Source organism: Onychostoma macrolepis, chromosome 25 (assembly GCF_012432095.1).
Source record: "Onychostoma macrolepis isolate SWU-2019 chromosome 25, ASM1243209v1, whole genome shotgun sequence".
NCBI lineage: Eukaryota > Metazoa > Chordata > Actinopteri > Cypriniformes > Cyprinidae > Onychostoma > Onychostoma macrolepis.
The window spans coordinates 709916-724427 of record NC_081179.1 but is presented as its reverse complement, the minus strand read 5'-3'; the positions used below and the strand labels follow the sequence as shown (position 1 = coordinate 724427).

The 14512-nt window shown below is 47.6% G+C and overlaps 1 protein-coding gene across 20 annotated transcripts in view; it reads right to left on the bottom strand.

Moving 5' to 3' along the window:
- LOC131533960 (NACHT, LRR and PYD domains-containing protein 3-like) overlaps positions 1-14512 on the bottom strand; it is a 91167-nt gene that overhangs the window by 39809 nt on the left and 36846 nt on the right. The window lies entirely within an intron of this gene.

Sequence of the window (14512 nt, the reverse complement as noted above, 5' to 3'; positions counted from 1 at the left end):
ATATGCAATTAGTTGTGTATTTTTTAATATATAAAACAGGTGGCACAGTTTCCCCTTGCTTTTCTTCTCTGTTATATCAGTTGTTATACTTTACACCTATGGGCAGTAAGCAGAATGAACATTATCTTTGTTACACACAAAGCAGGACAAAATTACTTGATTACAGGAAAATTAAAAAATGCTAACCATGGATAACATGTATGATGTGGAAAAGCATATACAGTGCATGCGTAATTATTAGGCGATTCAATATTCTGATCATATTTTTTTTTAAGCACTTTTACCAATTCCAAACCACATCAATCATAATAACTACTATTAATTTTGTGTACCATCATTTTATAACTATATAATCAACAAGAACTGGAAGTGAAAAACGCTTACTGATGCTCCAGAAGGAAACACAATACATTAAGGGGGTGAAAACTTTTAAACAAAATGAAGGTGTACATTTTTCTTATTTTGCCTAAATATTTTTTTCATTTAGTACTGCCCTTCAGAAGCTACAGAAGATACTTCCCAGACAGCAAGCAGTGTCGGCCCAGATCCGGCCCACATGTGGTCCGCATCTGGCCCGCATTGATTTCACGTGGGCCAGATGTGGGCGGATCTGGGCCAACACTATGTTGCTGTCTGGGTTACATGTTTCCCACAAGACAAAATAAGCTCAATTTACCCTGATCTTCAAATTCAAAAAGTTTTCACCCCTTGCATTATTTTTTCTTCTGGAGCATTAGTGAGCGTTTAAACCTTCTGTAATAGTTGCATATGAGTTCAAGTTCAAGTTCAAGTTGAGCTTTATTGTCATTCTGCTACATGTGTGGACATATAGTGGAACGAAATGTCGTGTCTCGCAGGACCACGGTGCTACATACTAGTTAGACATGAGATACACATACAGCAATGCAAATATGGGGGAAAAAAACAAAAAACACAATAGGGCTATACAACAGTTTAACCATCTGACTATACATATACTATAAATACTACTATACCTAGTTGACTACACATACACAAACTGAGACTGTACAAGAACTTTACATAAATACTGTACATGAAATAGTGCTAAAGAGATATTTGTACATGAAATTGTGCAGGAAATATATATTTTTTTACATTAAATTGTTCAGAAGAGAGATTTTGTGGGAAGCAGCACATAGTGCAAAAGACTTAGTAGTGCAATGCTCCAGTAAACATTATTTTATAGTGCAATATTCAAGTAAACATATATTATCTTATTGAGTCTTTGTTGCAGGGAGTGTTTATAGAAAGTGTCTAGTGTGCATATAGTGGGACGAGTGCGTTACTACAGGTGGTTTGTATAGCCCACTCACCTGTGTGTAGCACACCCAGAATTGCACTTAGGAGAAATTTGTCAATAGTTATTTATAGTTGGGGGGCTGAGGTGTTCATGGTTTCAGAGCGGGGACAGGAGATTGGAGTTAAGAGCTCTCACAGCCTGGGGAAAGAAGCTGTTGAGCAATCTGACAGAACGAGCTTTGATACTCCGGTACCTTTTTCCTGATGGCAGGAGCTGGAAGAGGTTGTGGGAGGGTGGGTGGGGTCCTTCACGATGCTGGAGGCCTTGCTGGAGCATCGTGCAAGGAAAATGTCCAGGATGGAGGGAAGAGGGGCACCGATGATCTTTGCGGCAGTGTTCACTGTCCGTTGTAGGGTCTTGCGGTCAGCAGCATTGCAGTTCCCATACCAGACAGTGATGCAGCTGGTCAGCACACTCTCAATGGTGCCCCTGTAAAAGGTGGTGAGGATGGGTGGAGGGAGACTTGCCCTTTTCAGCCGACGGAGAAAGTAGAGGCGCTGTTGTCCCTTCTTGTTGAGTGACGTGACGTTGGTGGTCCAGGTGAGATCCTTTGTGATGTGCACCCCCAGGAATTTAGTGCTACCGACTCTCTCCACGGTTGAGCCGTCGATGGTCAGTGGGGGGTGGTCAACAGAGTTTCTCCTGAAGTCCATCACAACCTCTTTTGTCTTACTCACATTGAGGGACAGGTTGTTAGCACCACACCATTCAGCCAGCTGTGCCACTTCCTCTAGCTCTCTGTAGTGCGTTTCATCGTTGTTGCTGATGAGGCCTACCACAGTTGTGTCATCAGCAAACTTGATGATGTGGTTGGAGCTGGACTTGGCAGTGCAGTCGTGGGTCAGCAGCGTGAAGAGCAGCGGGCTGAGCACACAGCCTTGTGGGGCCCCTGTGCTCAGTGTGGTAGTGCTCGAGGTGTTGCGGCCGATACGGACTGACTGAGGTCTTGCAGTTAAAAAGCCCAGGATCCAGTTACAGAGGGAGGTGTTAATGCCCAGCAGGTTTAGTTTGTGGACGAGCTGTTGTGGGATTATTGTATTGAATGCTGAGCTGAAGTCGATGAACAGCATTCTTACATAGGAGTCTTTCTGTTCCAGGTGAGTAAGAGCTAGGTGGAGAGTGGTGGATATTGCATCGTCCGTGGAACGGTTTGGACGATATGCAAACTGGAATGGGTCCAGCGTGCTTGGGAGACTGGACTTGATGTGATGCATGACTAACCTCTCAGAGCACTTCATCATGATTGGGGTCAGTGCTATGGGACGATAGTCATTCAGACAGGACACATGTGACTTCTTTGGTACTGGGATTATGGAGGTGGATTTGAGACACGTGGGGACGACTGCCTGGCTCAGCGAGATGTTGAAGATGTCTGTTAAGACATTCGTCAGCTGTGCAGCACAGTCTCTCAGTACACGCCCAGGTATGTTGTCAGGGCCCGCAGCCTTCGTGGGTTAATCCTGGATAGGGTCTTCCTTACATCGGCTGGGGAGAGACAGAGTACCTGGTCGTTTGGAGATGTGGGTAGTTTCTGTGCAGGTGTGTCGTTCTGTATCTCAAATCGTGAGTAGAAGTGGTTGAGTGCCTCTGGTAGGGATGTGTCATCGTCACTGGCCTGTGGCGGGGCCTTGTAGTCAGTGATGGTCTGGATGGCTTGCCACAGGGTCCGAGTGTCTTTACTGTCGCTGAAGTTGTTGTTGATTTTTTTAGCATACTGATGTTTTGCCTTCTTGATGCCATGAGACAGATTGGCTCTTGCTGTTTTGAGGGCTGCTTTATCTCCTGATCTGAATGCTTCATCTCTGGTCTTTAGCAGCCCACGAACCTCTGCTGTCATCCATGGCTTCTGGTTGGCTCGTGTGGTGATGGTCTTGGTGACTGTCACATCGTCTATGCACTTTTTGATGTAAGCAGTCACAGTTTCAGTGTACTCCTGTAGGTCTGTGTGGTTGTTGTAGGTGGCCACCTCTTTAAACATGTTCCAGTCTGTGTCCTGGAAGCAGTCCTGCAGTGCTGAGGTGGCATTTTCTGGCCATACCGTGATTTGCTTTTGAACCGGTTTGGTGAGTTTCAGAAGTGGTCTGTATGCTGGGATTAGCATAACAGAGATGTGATCCAGTACCCGAGGTGGGGGCGGGTTCAGCTTTGTATGCATTTTTCTCTATTGTATAAACAAAGTCCAGTGTGTTATTTCCCCTTGTTGCAAAGTTCACATGTTGGTAGAACTTTGGCAAAACTGTCTTTAAGTTTGCGTGGTTGAAGTCACCGGCTATGATGAAAAAGCCGTCGGGGTTATTTGTTTGTTGTTCGCTGATGGCGCTGTACAGCTCATGGCGCGTCCTTTGCATTTGCACACGGGGGGATGTAAACCGCGACAATAACAATGGCCGTGAACTCCCGCGGCAGATAGAACGGTCGACACTTCACAAACATAAACTCCACCAGCGATGAACAGTGTTTTGATACTAACGCAGCATTGTTACACCAATCTTTGTTGATATACACACACAAGCCACCGCCGCGAGTCTTACCAGACAGTGATGAATCTCTGTCCGCTCGGTAGCAGTTTAGCCCGTGCAGCTGAATGGCGGAGTCCGGGATGTTGTCCTTTAGCCATGTTTCAGTGAAAACAAACACACAACAATCCCTTGCCTCATGCTGTGTAGACAGACTGAGTTGAATTAAGTCCAGTTTGTTTTCCAGAGAGCGAACGTTTGAGAGCATGAGTGTTGGAAGAGCCGGTCTTGAGGGGTTAGCCCTTAGCCTGGCTCGTATACCTCCGCGCTTACCGCGCTTCCGTCCTCTCTCACACCGCTTGCGACGCCGCCTTGTGCGGGTAGCGTCAGTAGGCGAGGCCGCGGTCTCGAGGTCCGGCTCCAGCAGTAAACAAAGGCCTCGTAGCTTCTCAGTAGCCGCCGGCGAGAGTTTGTGTTTGTATGTGTTGTTGATATCCAAAAGGCTTTGGCGATCATAGATATATCCCGGAGTGATCTCCCGATGAATTAGCGGTAAATTGACATTGTTTGGAGACGAACAGACGACATTAAAAGACATAAAAGCACCGTCTTTGGGACCCGGAGAAGCCGCTGCGTCTGAGCGCGCCGCCATCTTGGTTTATAACTGAGTCCCTCAGTTGTCCTCAGTGTGAAAAGATGGATCTCAAAATCATACAGTCACTGCTGGAAAGTGTTCAAATACACAAAAATGTTGGAAAAGCATAGCATTTGTGGGAGCTGAAGGATTTTTCTGAAGAACAGCAGACAGTTTAACTGTTCAGAACAAACAAGGGACTCATGAGCAACTATCACTAAACAAAAACGCACAGCTGTGGATCATTCAGGGAACAACACAGTATTAAGAATCAAGTGGATGTAAACAACGGGGTCATTTTTATAAATTCAACAATTTTTTCTCTTGTGGACAATATGTAAATGTCTTATCCCTCTTATTTTGGTAAAATAATTAACATTTTGCAGATTCTGCAAGGTGTATGTAAACTTCTGACCTTATGTGTGTGTTTGTGTATATATGTACTGTATGTATGTGTGTATATAATATATTTAATATATTAATATGTTAATATTAAAAAGATATTTAATCTTTTTTTTTTTTAGAGACTACGAAAAGGGGGGAACTGTCTTTAAGCTGTGGAGTCAGATGGAGGGCTCGCATTTACCTCAAAAACGGCATTGCAGAAGACTCGAACAACTAGAACCAACTCAAGCACACAATGGTGACACACATTTGTAAGACCTTTCCCTGTGATATCAAATTTCCCTGTGGTAATTATTCAGATTCTTCTCATTCTCATTGTGTAGCACTGTTTTAAGCTTGTTGAATATTATGTACAGTAAGCACTAGAAGTAGAGACTTATACTACTTGGGGTAGTGTTTTAAATTAACTTTAATTTTGCTTTTGATGCAAAAATTATCAAAAGAAAAGATGTAGTGTAGTAAAAGATGTTTTGTGTAGTAATTCAATTGTTTTAATATGAATATTGTTTTAATAGTGTTCAGGACAGTAATTATCTGTACATCTAAATCATTTCTTTAAACTTTTTGTTGTCTAAAACCTTCGTATTATACCTTAAGAAAAAAAATATATATTTAATTATGTATTATGTACCCAGACAGCAACATAGTTCTGGCCCAGATCCAACCCACATCTGGCCCGTGTGAAATCCATGCTGTCTGGGTAAGATGCTTGTAATCATTGCTTTAAAGGTATTTATCACTTCTACTTAAATAGTCATTATCTACTTGTATGATTTGTATTATCTGGGAACTGTACCAATACTGTGGCATATGGACATTACTCTTTTTATTTGTAACTTTTAAATGCAATACTCTTTTTAAATGCATTTTCTGTAAAGCTGCATTGGAATATGTATTGTGAAAAGCACTGTACAAATAAACAAATTGTGTTTGAATTCTAGATATGTATACAACTTATTTGTGTGTGTGTATGAAGGCATATATATATATATTGTGACGAGCGTCCCGATTACCCATCAGCGTCGTCCTGGAAACGGATCAGGATCACCTGCACTCCCTCATTACCGGCCGCTCGGTCACAGCTGAGACTCATCAGCAGCCGCCACTTAAAGCCACGCCGAACCATGCCACAAGTGAGTTCACTCTCCATGAGCCAAGAGCTAATGCCTTTCTCTGGTTGTTCCCTCAGACAGCAGCGTGTGACCGAGCGGCACCCACTTGAGCACAGGATTTTGCACCGAGCACGAACCCACGAGCAAGGAAGAGGACGAGAGTCGGCACGCACAGCACAGAGGCACCACCGCACTTGACACCCACCTGCTTGTTCACAAATAAATCCACCCTCCGGGGCATTTATTTTGCACTTCCTTGTCGTGTGATTCTTCACCCCGTGACAAGTGGTGGAGAATGCGGCAGAATAGTGAAGGATCACCGACAAGCGGACTCATTTGCCTGACTGCTCACCGCCGAATTTCCTTTCTTTTTTTTCTCTCTCCACAGAGGTGCGCGCTCCCTCCCCGACTCACACCCCAGACATGGATGAACTCCTAAAACACCTCACTGAGGTCAGCATCCGCCAACAACAAATCGCCGAACATCTCGCCACTCGGCAGGGCCAGACGGAGCAGGAGCTTGCGACCCTCCGAGCCGCCTACCCACCGGCGCCGCCACCAGATGCCCGTGTGCAAGCTGTGAGGCTGCTTCGAAGATGACTCCGCACGACGGCGTCGGCGTATCTCAGGCGTTCGAGACGACCGCGACTCTGGAAGGTTGGCCGCCCGCGGACTGGGCCCGGGCGCTGGCACCTCTTTTAACCGGAGAAGCTCAACGAGCCTATTTCAGCCTCCCCGCGTCTACCGCCGACCAGTATGAATAGGTCAGACGCAAAATCCTAGCGCGGTTGGGCCTTTCAGCCGTCTGTGCAGCGCAACGTTTCCATGAGTGGGAATACAAAGCCCGACTGCCAGCCCGGGCCCAGGTCGCCGAACTGACACGACTAGCGCGCCACTGGCTGCTGGAAGAAGCCCCCACAGCGACGCAGGTGATGGAGCGCGTCGTCATTGACCGGTTCCTCCGGGCCCTTCCTCGTTCACACCGACAGGCAGTCGGCATGAGGAACCCGACCTCAACTTTGGAGCTGGTCGAAGCAGTAGAGCTGGCGGATGCTGCCCAACAGCTAGAGGCCGGGGAGAGAGTGCCACCGTTCCCCCGGAGGGTGGGCCAGGAACGACGCGCGCCGGAGGGCACCCCGCGACACCCGAGTAGGCCGGCGGCCCCCTCCGCTCGAGACGAGCCCATGCCCACAGAGCCTCCCACACCCCCCGCTCGGACCTGGCTGGCAGGCTGTATCGTACACCGGGACCTTCCCGCTGGGGCACCCGAGGCCAAGGTGAAGGTAAATGGAAGGCCATTCCGGGCCCTACTAGACTCAGGGAGCGCCGTAAGTCTAGTCCAGACGCACGTCTTGGCTCCTCGCACCGAGTGCAAAACGTCTCTGCCCATAAGTTGCGTCCACGGCGACACCCGACAGGTCCCCACCCGCCGTGTGACCATCTCGACTGCTTTGGGCTCCTGGCCCGTTGAAGTGGGCATAATGAAGGATCTCCCCATACCCGTCCTGATCGGCCGGGACTGGCCGGGATTTGACCGTCTCCTGTCGACCCTCACTCAGCCTGCCAGCCCGGGAGGGGGCCGCCGAAGGCAACCGGCCCCGAAAAGGCCACGACGACGACCCGTCCTTTTGACAACGGACAGCGGGAGAGATGGTGAGTCCCCCTCTCAAAACCCTAATCTATTCTATGATATATTCCAACAGGTGACGGGAGGGGGCTCTTTCGGCCGAGCCCAACGGGAAGACGACCGCCTGAAGCACTGTTGGACCCAAGTCCGGGTGATGGACGGAAAAGAGCTTCAGCCGGGGCCCCATCCTCTCCCGCACTTCGTCGTCGAAAATGGCCTACTCTATTGTGTCGCACAGCGGAGGGCGGAGGAAAAAAAACTACTGGTGGTACCCCGCTCAAAAACAGAAACGGTCCTGACTCTGGCACACTCCCATCCTATGGCGGGGCACCTCGGGCCGGTCAACACGGCCCAGCGGATCAAAGACCGGTTCCATTGGCCAGGCTTAGACGCCGAGGTGAAACAGTTCTGTCAGGCCTGCCCCAACTGCCAGATAACAGCGCCCAGGAAGCCTCCCCCCAGTCCGCTGATTCCGCTCCCCATCATTGAGGTGCCCTTCGAGCGCATCGGGATGGATCTGGTAGGGCCGCTGCCGAAGTCTGCCCGGGGGCACGAGCACATACTGGTGATTGTCGACTATGCCACCCGGTACCCAGAAGCGATTCCCCTGCGGAAGGCCACAGCCAAGACGATCGCCCAGGAGCTCTTCCTTCTGTTCAGCCGAGTCGGCATCCCAGTAGAGATCCTGACCGATGAGGGGACCCCATTCATGTCCCGGCTAATGGCTGACCTCTGCCGGCTGCTGAGGGTGAAGCAGTTGAGGACCACAGTCTACCACCCCAGACAGATGGACTCGTCGACGCTTTAACAACACCCTGAAACAAATGCTGAGAAGAGTGGCGGCAGAGGACAAGCGCGACTGGGACCTCATGGTTCCATCGTCCTATTCGGCATCCGCAAGGTTCCCCAGGCCTCAACTGGCTTCACCCCCTTTGAGCTCCTCTTCGGACGTCAACCCCGAGGTCTCCTAGATGTGGCGAAGGAGGCCTGGGAGCAGCAGCCGGCCCCCCAACGTTCAGTCATCGAACACGTTAAAGAGATGAGGAGAGGATTGACCGGGTGATGCCATTAGTCCGGGAACACTTGAGCCACGCGCAGCAGGCCCAACAACGCCACTATAACCGGGCGGCCCAACCACGGGAATTCCAACCCGGAGATCGGGTAATGGTCCTCGTCCCCACCGCCGCCTGCAAGTTTCGCCACGTGGCAGGGCCCGTACACAGTACTGGAAAAGATTGGGCGGTGACCTATCGCCTCCGGCAACCCGGCCGCCAAGAACGGAACAATTGTACCACATCAATCTGTTGAAGAAGTGGGTGGGGACGAGGGACCAACTCGCAGCCCTCGCCACCGGAGCCCGTGGTTGTAGACATCAACCCCACCTGTCGGCCGCCCAGAAAACGGAGCTGCAGCACCTGATCGGTCAGTTCTCGGATGTGTTCTCCCCTCCCTTGGCGGACTAATGTCATCCAGCATGACATCCGAACCCCTCCTGGAGTCATCGTCCGCAGCGACCTTATCGGGTCCCTGAGGCTCGCCGGCAGGCTATTGAGGCAGAGATCCAACAAATGTTGAAGTTAGGGGTGATCGAACCATCCCGCAGCCCATGGTCCAGCCCCATCGTCTTGGTCCCGAACCGGACGGCACCCTCCGTTTCTGTAACGACTACCGCCGCCTGAACGAGGTTTCACAGTTCGATGGGTATCCCATGCCCAGAGTAGACGAGTTGCTGGATCGGCTGGGGAGGGCCCGGTACATCTCCACCCTAGATCTCACCAAGGGCTATTGGCAGGTGCCGCTGTCAGAGGCGCCAGACAAAAACGCTTTTCCACCCCTAGCGGCCACTGGCAGTACCGGACCCTTCCTTCGGCCTTCACGGGCACCCGCAACCTTCAAGGATGATGGATATCATCTTGCGGCCCCACCAGTTATACGCCGCCGCCTATTTGGACGACGTCGTAGTCCACTCTGAAAACTGGGAAGACCATGTAGAACGGCTACGGAGGGTGCTGTCAGAGCTCCGGAGGGCTGGACTTACCGCCAACCCCCGCAAATGTCATCTGGCGCTTTCGGAAGTGAAGTACCTGGGATTCCAAGTCGGGCGGGGTCTGATTCGGCCACAGGAGAAGAAGGTCGGCCGTGCGCTCCGCACCCAGGCCGAAGACCAAGACCCAGGTACGAGCCTTTTTGGGGTTGGCAGGTTATTATCGCTGCTTCATCCCTAACTTCTCCTCTTTAGCCGCCCCTCTGACAGACCTGACCAGGAAGGGGCAGCCGGAGAAAGTACAGTGGACATCAGCAGCCGAAGAAGCTTTCCGGGCCGTTAAAGTGGCCCTGACCTCCGAGCCCATCCTTGAGCCCCGGACTTTAGCTGCCCCTTCCTGCTACAGACGGATGCCTCTGATACAGGACTCGGGGCCGTCCTGTCACAGGTCCAAGCAGGTGAAGAGCATCCGATCTTGTATATCAGCCAGCTGTCCCCGCCGAGAAAAACTACGCCGCGGTTGAAAAGGAGGCCCTGGCCGTCAAGTGGGCAGTCCTGGAGCTGCGGTATTATCTCCTGGGCGAAAATTCACCCTCGTCACCGACCACGCCGCCTACAGTGGATGGCACGTGCCAAGGACACCAATGCCAGGGTAACTCGCTGGTTCCTCGCGCTCAGGACTTCCACTTGACGTGCGTCATCGGGCCGGGGCGCGAATGCCAACGCCGATGGGCTCTCCCGGATGTGGACAGCTTTCTCAGGTCTGTCAGGGGTCACTCCCACCCACCCCTATTTCTCCCTACTAACTCAGATCTTTGACAGGACCAGGTCGGCGCTTAGGGGAGTGTGACGGCGTCGATTACCCATCAGCGTCGTCCTGGAAAACGGATCAGGATCACCTGCACTCCCTCATTACCGGCCGCTTGGTCACAGCTGAGACTCATCAGCAGCCGCCACTTAAAGCCACGCCGAACCATGCCACAAGTGAGTTCACTCTCCATGAGCCAAGAGCTAATGCCTTTCTCTGGTTGTTCCTCAGACAGCAGCGTGTGACCGGCGGCACCCACTTGAGCACAGGATTTTGCACCGAGCACGAACCCACGAGCAAGGAAGAGGGCGAGTCGCACGCACAGCACAGAGGCACCACCGCACTTGACACCCACCTGCTTGTTCACAAATAAATCCACCCTCCGGGGCATTTATTTTGCACTTCCTTGTCGTGTGATTCTTCACCCCGTGACAATATATATATATATATATATATATAAAATATACAAAATGAGCTGGCCCAGATCCGGCATGGTACTGGACCAGATCCTGCCCACATTTGGGCCAAATCACCATAAAGGAATCCACATCTGGTTTGGAGCTGGCCCAGTTCTGGTCCAGATCTGGAAAAAACGGATCCATGCCGGTAATGGCCCGTTGTGCCAAAAGACACCGGCCCGAGTCCGTTACACGGATCTGGTCCAGAACGTCCGATGGGTCTGGACCAGATCTGGCCCAAATGATTTTTGCTATCTGGGATTAATTCAAACAGAGATATGATCGTGTAATATGAGTTAATGCTCATCAGATCGCGTAAATCAGTGGGAAATGATGATTCTGTATACAGAAATATCAAGTAAATGTGTAAAAATATAAAAACCCTGGCAAAGCTATTATTATCAGCGCATGTGAGGAGAGCATAGCGGGGAGCAGATCAGTGAAGGGGATTTGACCAGCGTTGCCCAGTACAGCTGTACTACAGCATGTCACCGCACAGTAACGCTACTGCAAACAGGAACAAGTATACAACATAGAAATTTCTTATCACGCGTTATTTGAGCGGACTTAGCTTTTCCGGTGAGCATGAGCAGTAAATGAGCAGAATGCACATTGATACACATTGCACATGTTTCAGCCCTAAAACAGAGTCTAATAATTATAGTTTTTTGAAAGAAACTAGAGCAACACTTAGTCCTAAAGCAAACTCAGAAGTAAAATTACATCCCACAGAACAGAAGAGCAAAAGCTCACCAGATCGTAATTTTCATTATGAATACAGAAAGTGAAATTAAAGAATCAAGATCTCTCTGGTTTTGAGCAGGAAGAAACATCAGCACCAGTGGTGGAAAGAGTACTGAAAAAAATATACTCAAGTAAAAGTACCATTACCTTCCAAAAAATGTAGTGTGAGTAGAGTAAAAGTAAAAGTCCAAAATACTACTTGAGTAAGAGTAAAAGAGTAGCCTATTTAAAAAGTACTCATGAGTATTGAGTACTGAGCTGTGGACTCTACCCCCTCATAATAAACGCTGTGCACTGCAATTTATACATTTAAAAAACGTTGTACATTCTGTAATTCACATTATTTTGTTTGTCATAAAGAACGAAGAATATCATCCAGCAGGTTCAATTTTGACTGCCAACTCTTTAAAATACTTCAAAACAACACGGAAGCTGTATTCAGTTGAAGAAAAGATGAAAGTTATTCTCAGTACAATCATCCCCATTTAAATCATAAAGTCTGAAAAAATATATTGAACAAAATTATAAACGCCTTTTATTGTGGCCAGCCTAAGGCACACCTGTGCAATAATCATGCTGTCTAATCAGCATCTTGATCTGCCACACCTGTGAGGTGGATGGATTATTTCGGCAAAGGAGAAGTGCTCACTAACACAGATTTAGACAGATTTGTGAACAATATTCGAGAGAAATAGGCCTTTTGTGTACATAGAAAAAGTCTTAGATCTTTGAGTTCAGCTCATGAAAAATGGGGGCAAAAACAAAAGTGTTTATAATTTTGTTTAGTGTATTAATGTTTAGAACAGTGCAAATATAAACACCATTAGAAACTCAAAGTTCAGCATCACACACCATGATATGGGTTAAAATGAGAGCCCATCTCTCTCCAAAATGGTGCCAGTTTTAGCATTTTGCAATAAAGAAATAAGAATAACTAAACTTGATAATTTATATTACAATTTTAACATAGATGCACATTGTTCTAGAAGGATGGCATCATGCCATACACTGTAAAAAAAAAAATATCCGTAAAATTCACGGTATAAAAACGGCAGCTGTGGTTGCCGGAATTCTACCGTAAAAATAATTTTATTAACTGATATAATGTTAATATACCAACCTACTGAAGTACTGAAATCTGTTTTGTACCTTTGAAATACACTGGTAACCGCAGGTGGTGATGAGAAAGTCACATGATGAACCAAAGCCCATCACAAGCAGCTTTTAAATAATAACATATACAGGTGCTGGTCATATAATTAGAATATCTTCAAAAAGTTGATTTATTTCACTAATTCCATTCAAAAAGTGAAAGTTGTATATTATATTCATTCATTACACACAGACTGATATATTTCAAATGTTTATTTCTTTTAATTTTGATGATTATAACTGACAACTAAGGAAAATCCCAAATTCAGTATCTCAGAAAATTTGAATATTGTGAAAAGGTTCAATATTGAAGACACCTGGTGCCACACTCTAATCAGCTAATTAACTCAAAACACCTGCAAAGGCCTTTAAATGGCCTCTCAGTCTAGTTCTGTAGGCTACACAATCATGGGAAGACTGCTGACTTGACAGTTGTCCTAAAGACGACCATTGACACATTGCACAAGGAGGGCAAGACACAAAAGGTCATTGCAAAAGAGGCTGGCTGTTCACAGAGCTCTGTGTACAAGCACATTAATAGAGAGGCGAAGGGAAGGAAAAGATGTGGTAGAAAAAAGTGTACAAGCAATAGAGATAACCGCACCCTGGAGAGGATTGTGAAACAAAACCCATTCAAAAATGTGGGGGAGATTCACAAAGAGTGGACTGTAGCTGGGGTCAGTGCTTCAAGAACCACTACGCACAGACGTATGCAAGACATGGGTTTCATGCATTCCTTGTGTCAAGCCACTCTTGAACAACAGACAGCGTCAGAAGCGTCTCGCCTGGGCTAAAGACAAAAAGTACTGGACTGCTGCTGAGTGGTCCAAAGTTATGTTCTCTGATGAAAGTAAATTTTGCATTTCCTTTGGAAATCGGGGTCCCAGAGTCTGGAGGAAGAGAGGAGAGGCACACAATCCACGTTGCTTGAGGTCCAGTGTAAAGTTTCCACAGTCAGTGATGGTTTGGGGTTCCATGTCATCTGCTGGTGTTGGTCCACTGTGTTTTCTGAGGTCTAAGGTCAACGCAGCCGTATACCAGGAAGTTTTAGAGCACTTCATGCTTCCTGCTGCTGACCAACTTTATGGAGATGCGGATTTCATTTTCCAACAGGACTTGGCACCTGCACACAGTGCCAAAGCAACCAGTATCTGGTTTAAGGACCATGGTATCCCTGTTCTTAATTGGCCAGCAAACTCGCCTGACCTTAACCCCACAGAAAATCTATGGGGTATTGTGAAGAGGAAGATGCGATATGCCAGACCCAACAATGCAGAAGAGCTGAAGGCCACTATCAGAGCAACCTGGGCTCTCATAACACCTGAGCAGTGCCACAGACTAATCGACTCCATGCCACGCCGCATTGCTGCAGTAATTCAGGCAAAAGGAGCCCCAACTAAGTATTGAGTGCTGTACATGCTCATACTTTTCATGTTCATACTTTTCAGTTGGCCAAGATTTCTAAAAATCCTTTCTTTGTATTGGTCTTAAGTAATATTCTAATTTTCTGAAATACTGAATTTGGGATTTTCCTTAGTTGTCAGTTATAATCATCAAAATTAAAAGAAATAAACATTTGAAATATATCAGTCTGTTTGTAATGAATGAATATAATATACAAGTTTCACTTTTTGAATGGAATTAGTGAAATAAATCAACTTTTTGATGATATTCTAATTATATGACCAGCACCTGTATACACACACACACACTGCCGTTCAAAATACTTTTAATGTTTTTTTTTTTAAATGTAATTTATTTCAGTGATGCAAATCATAATTTTTATCAGCCTGATTTATTATCAATGCTGT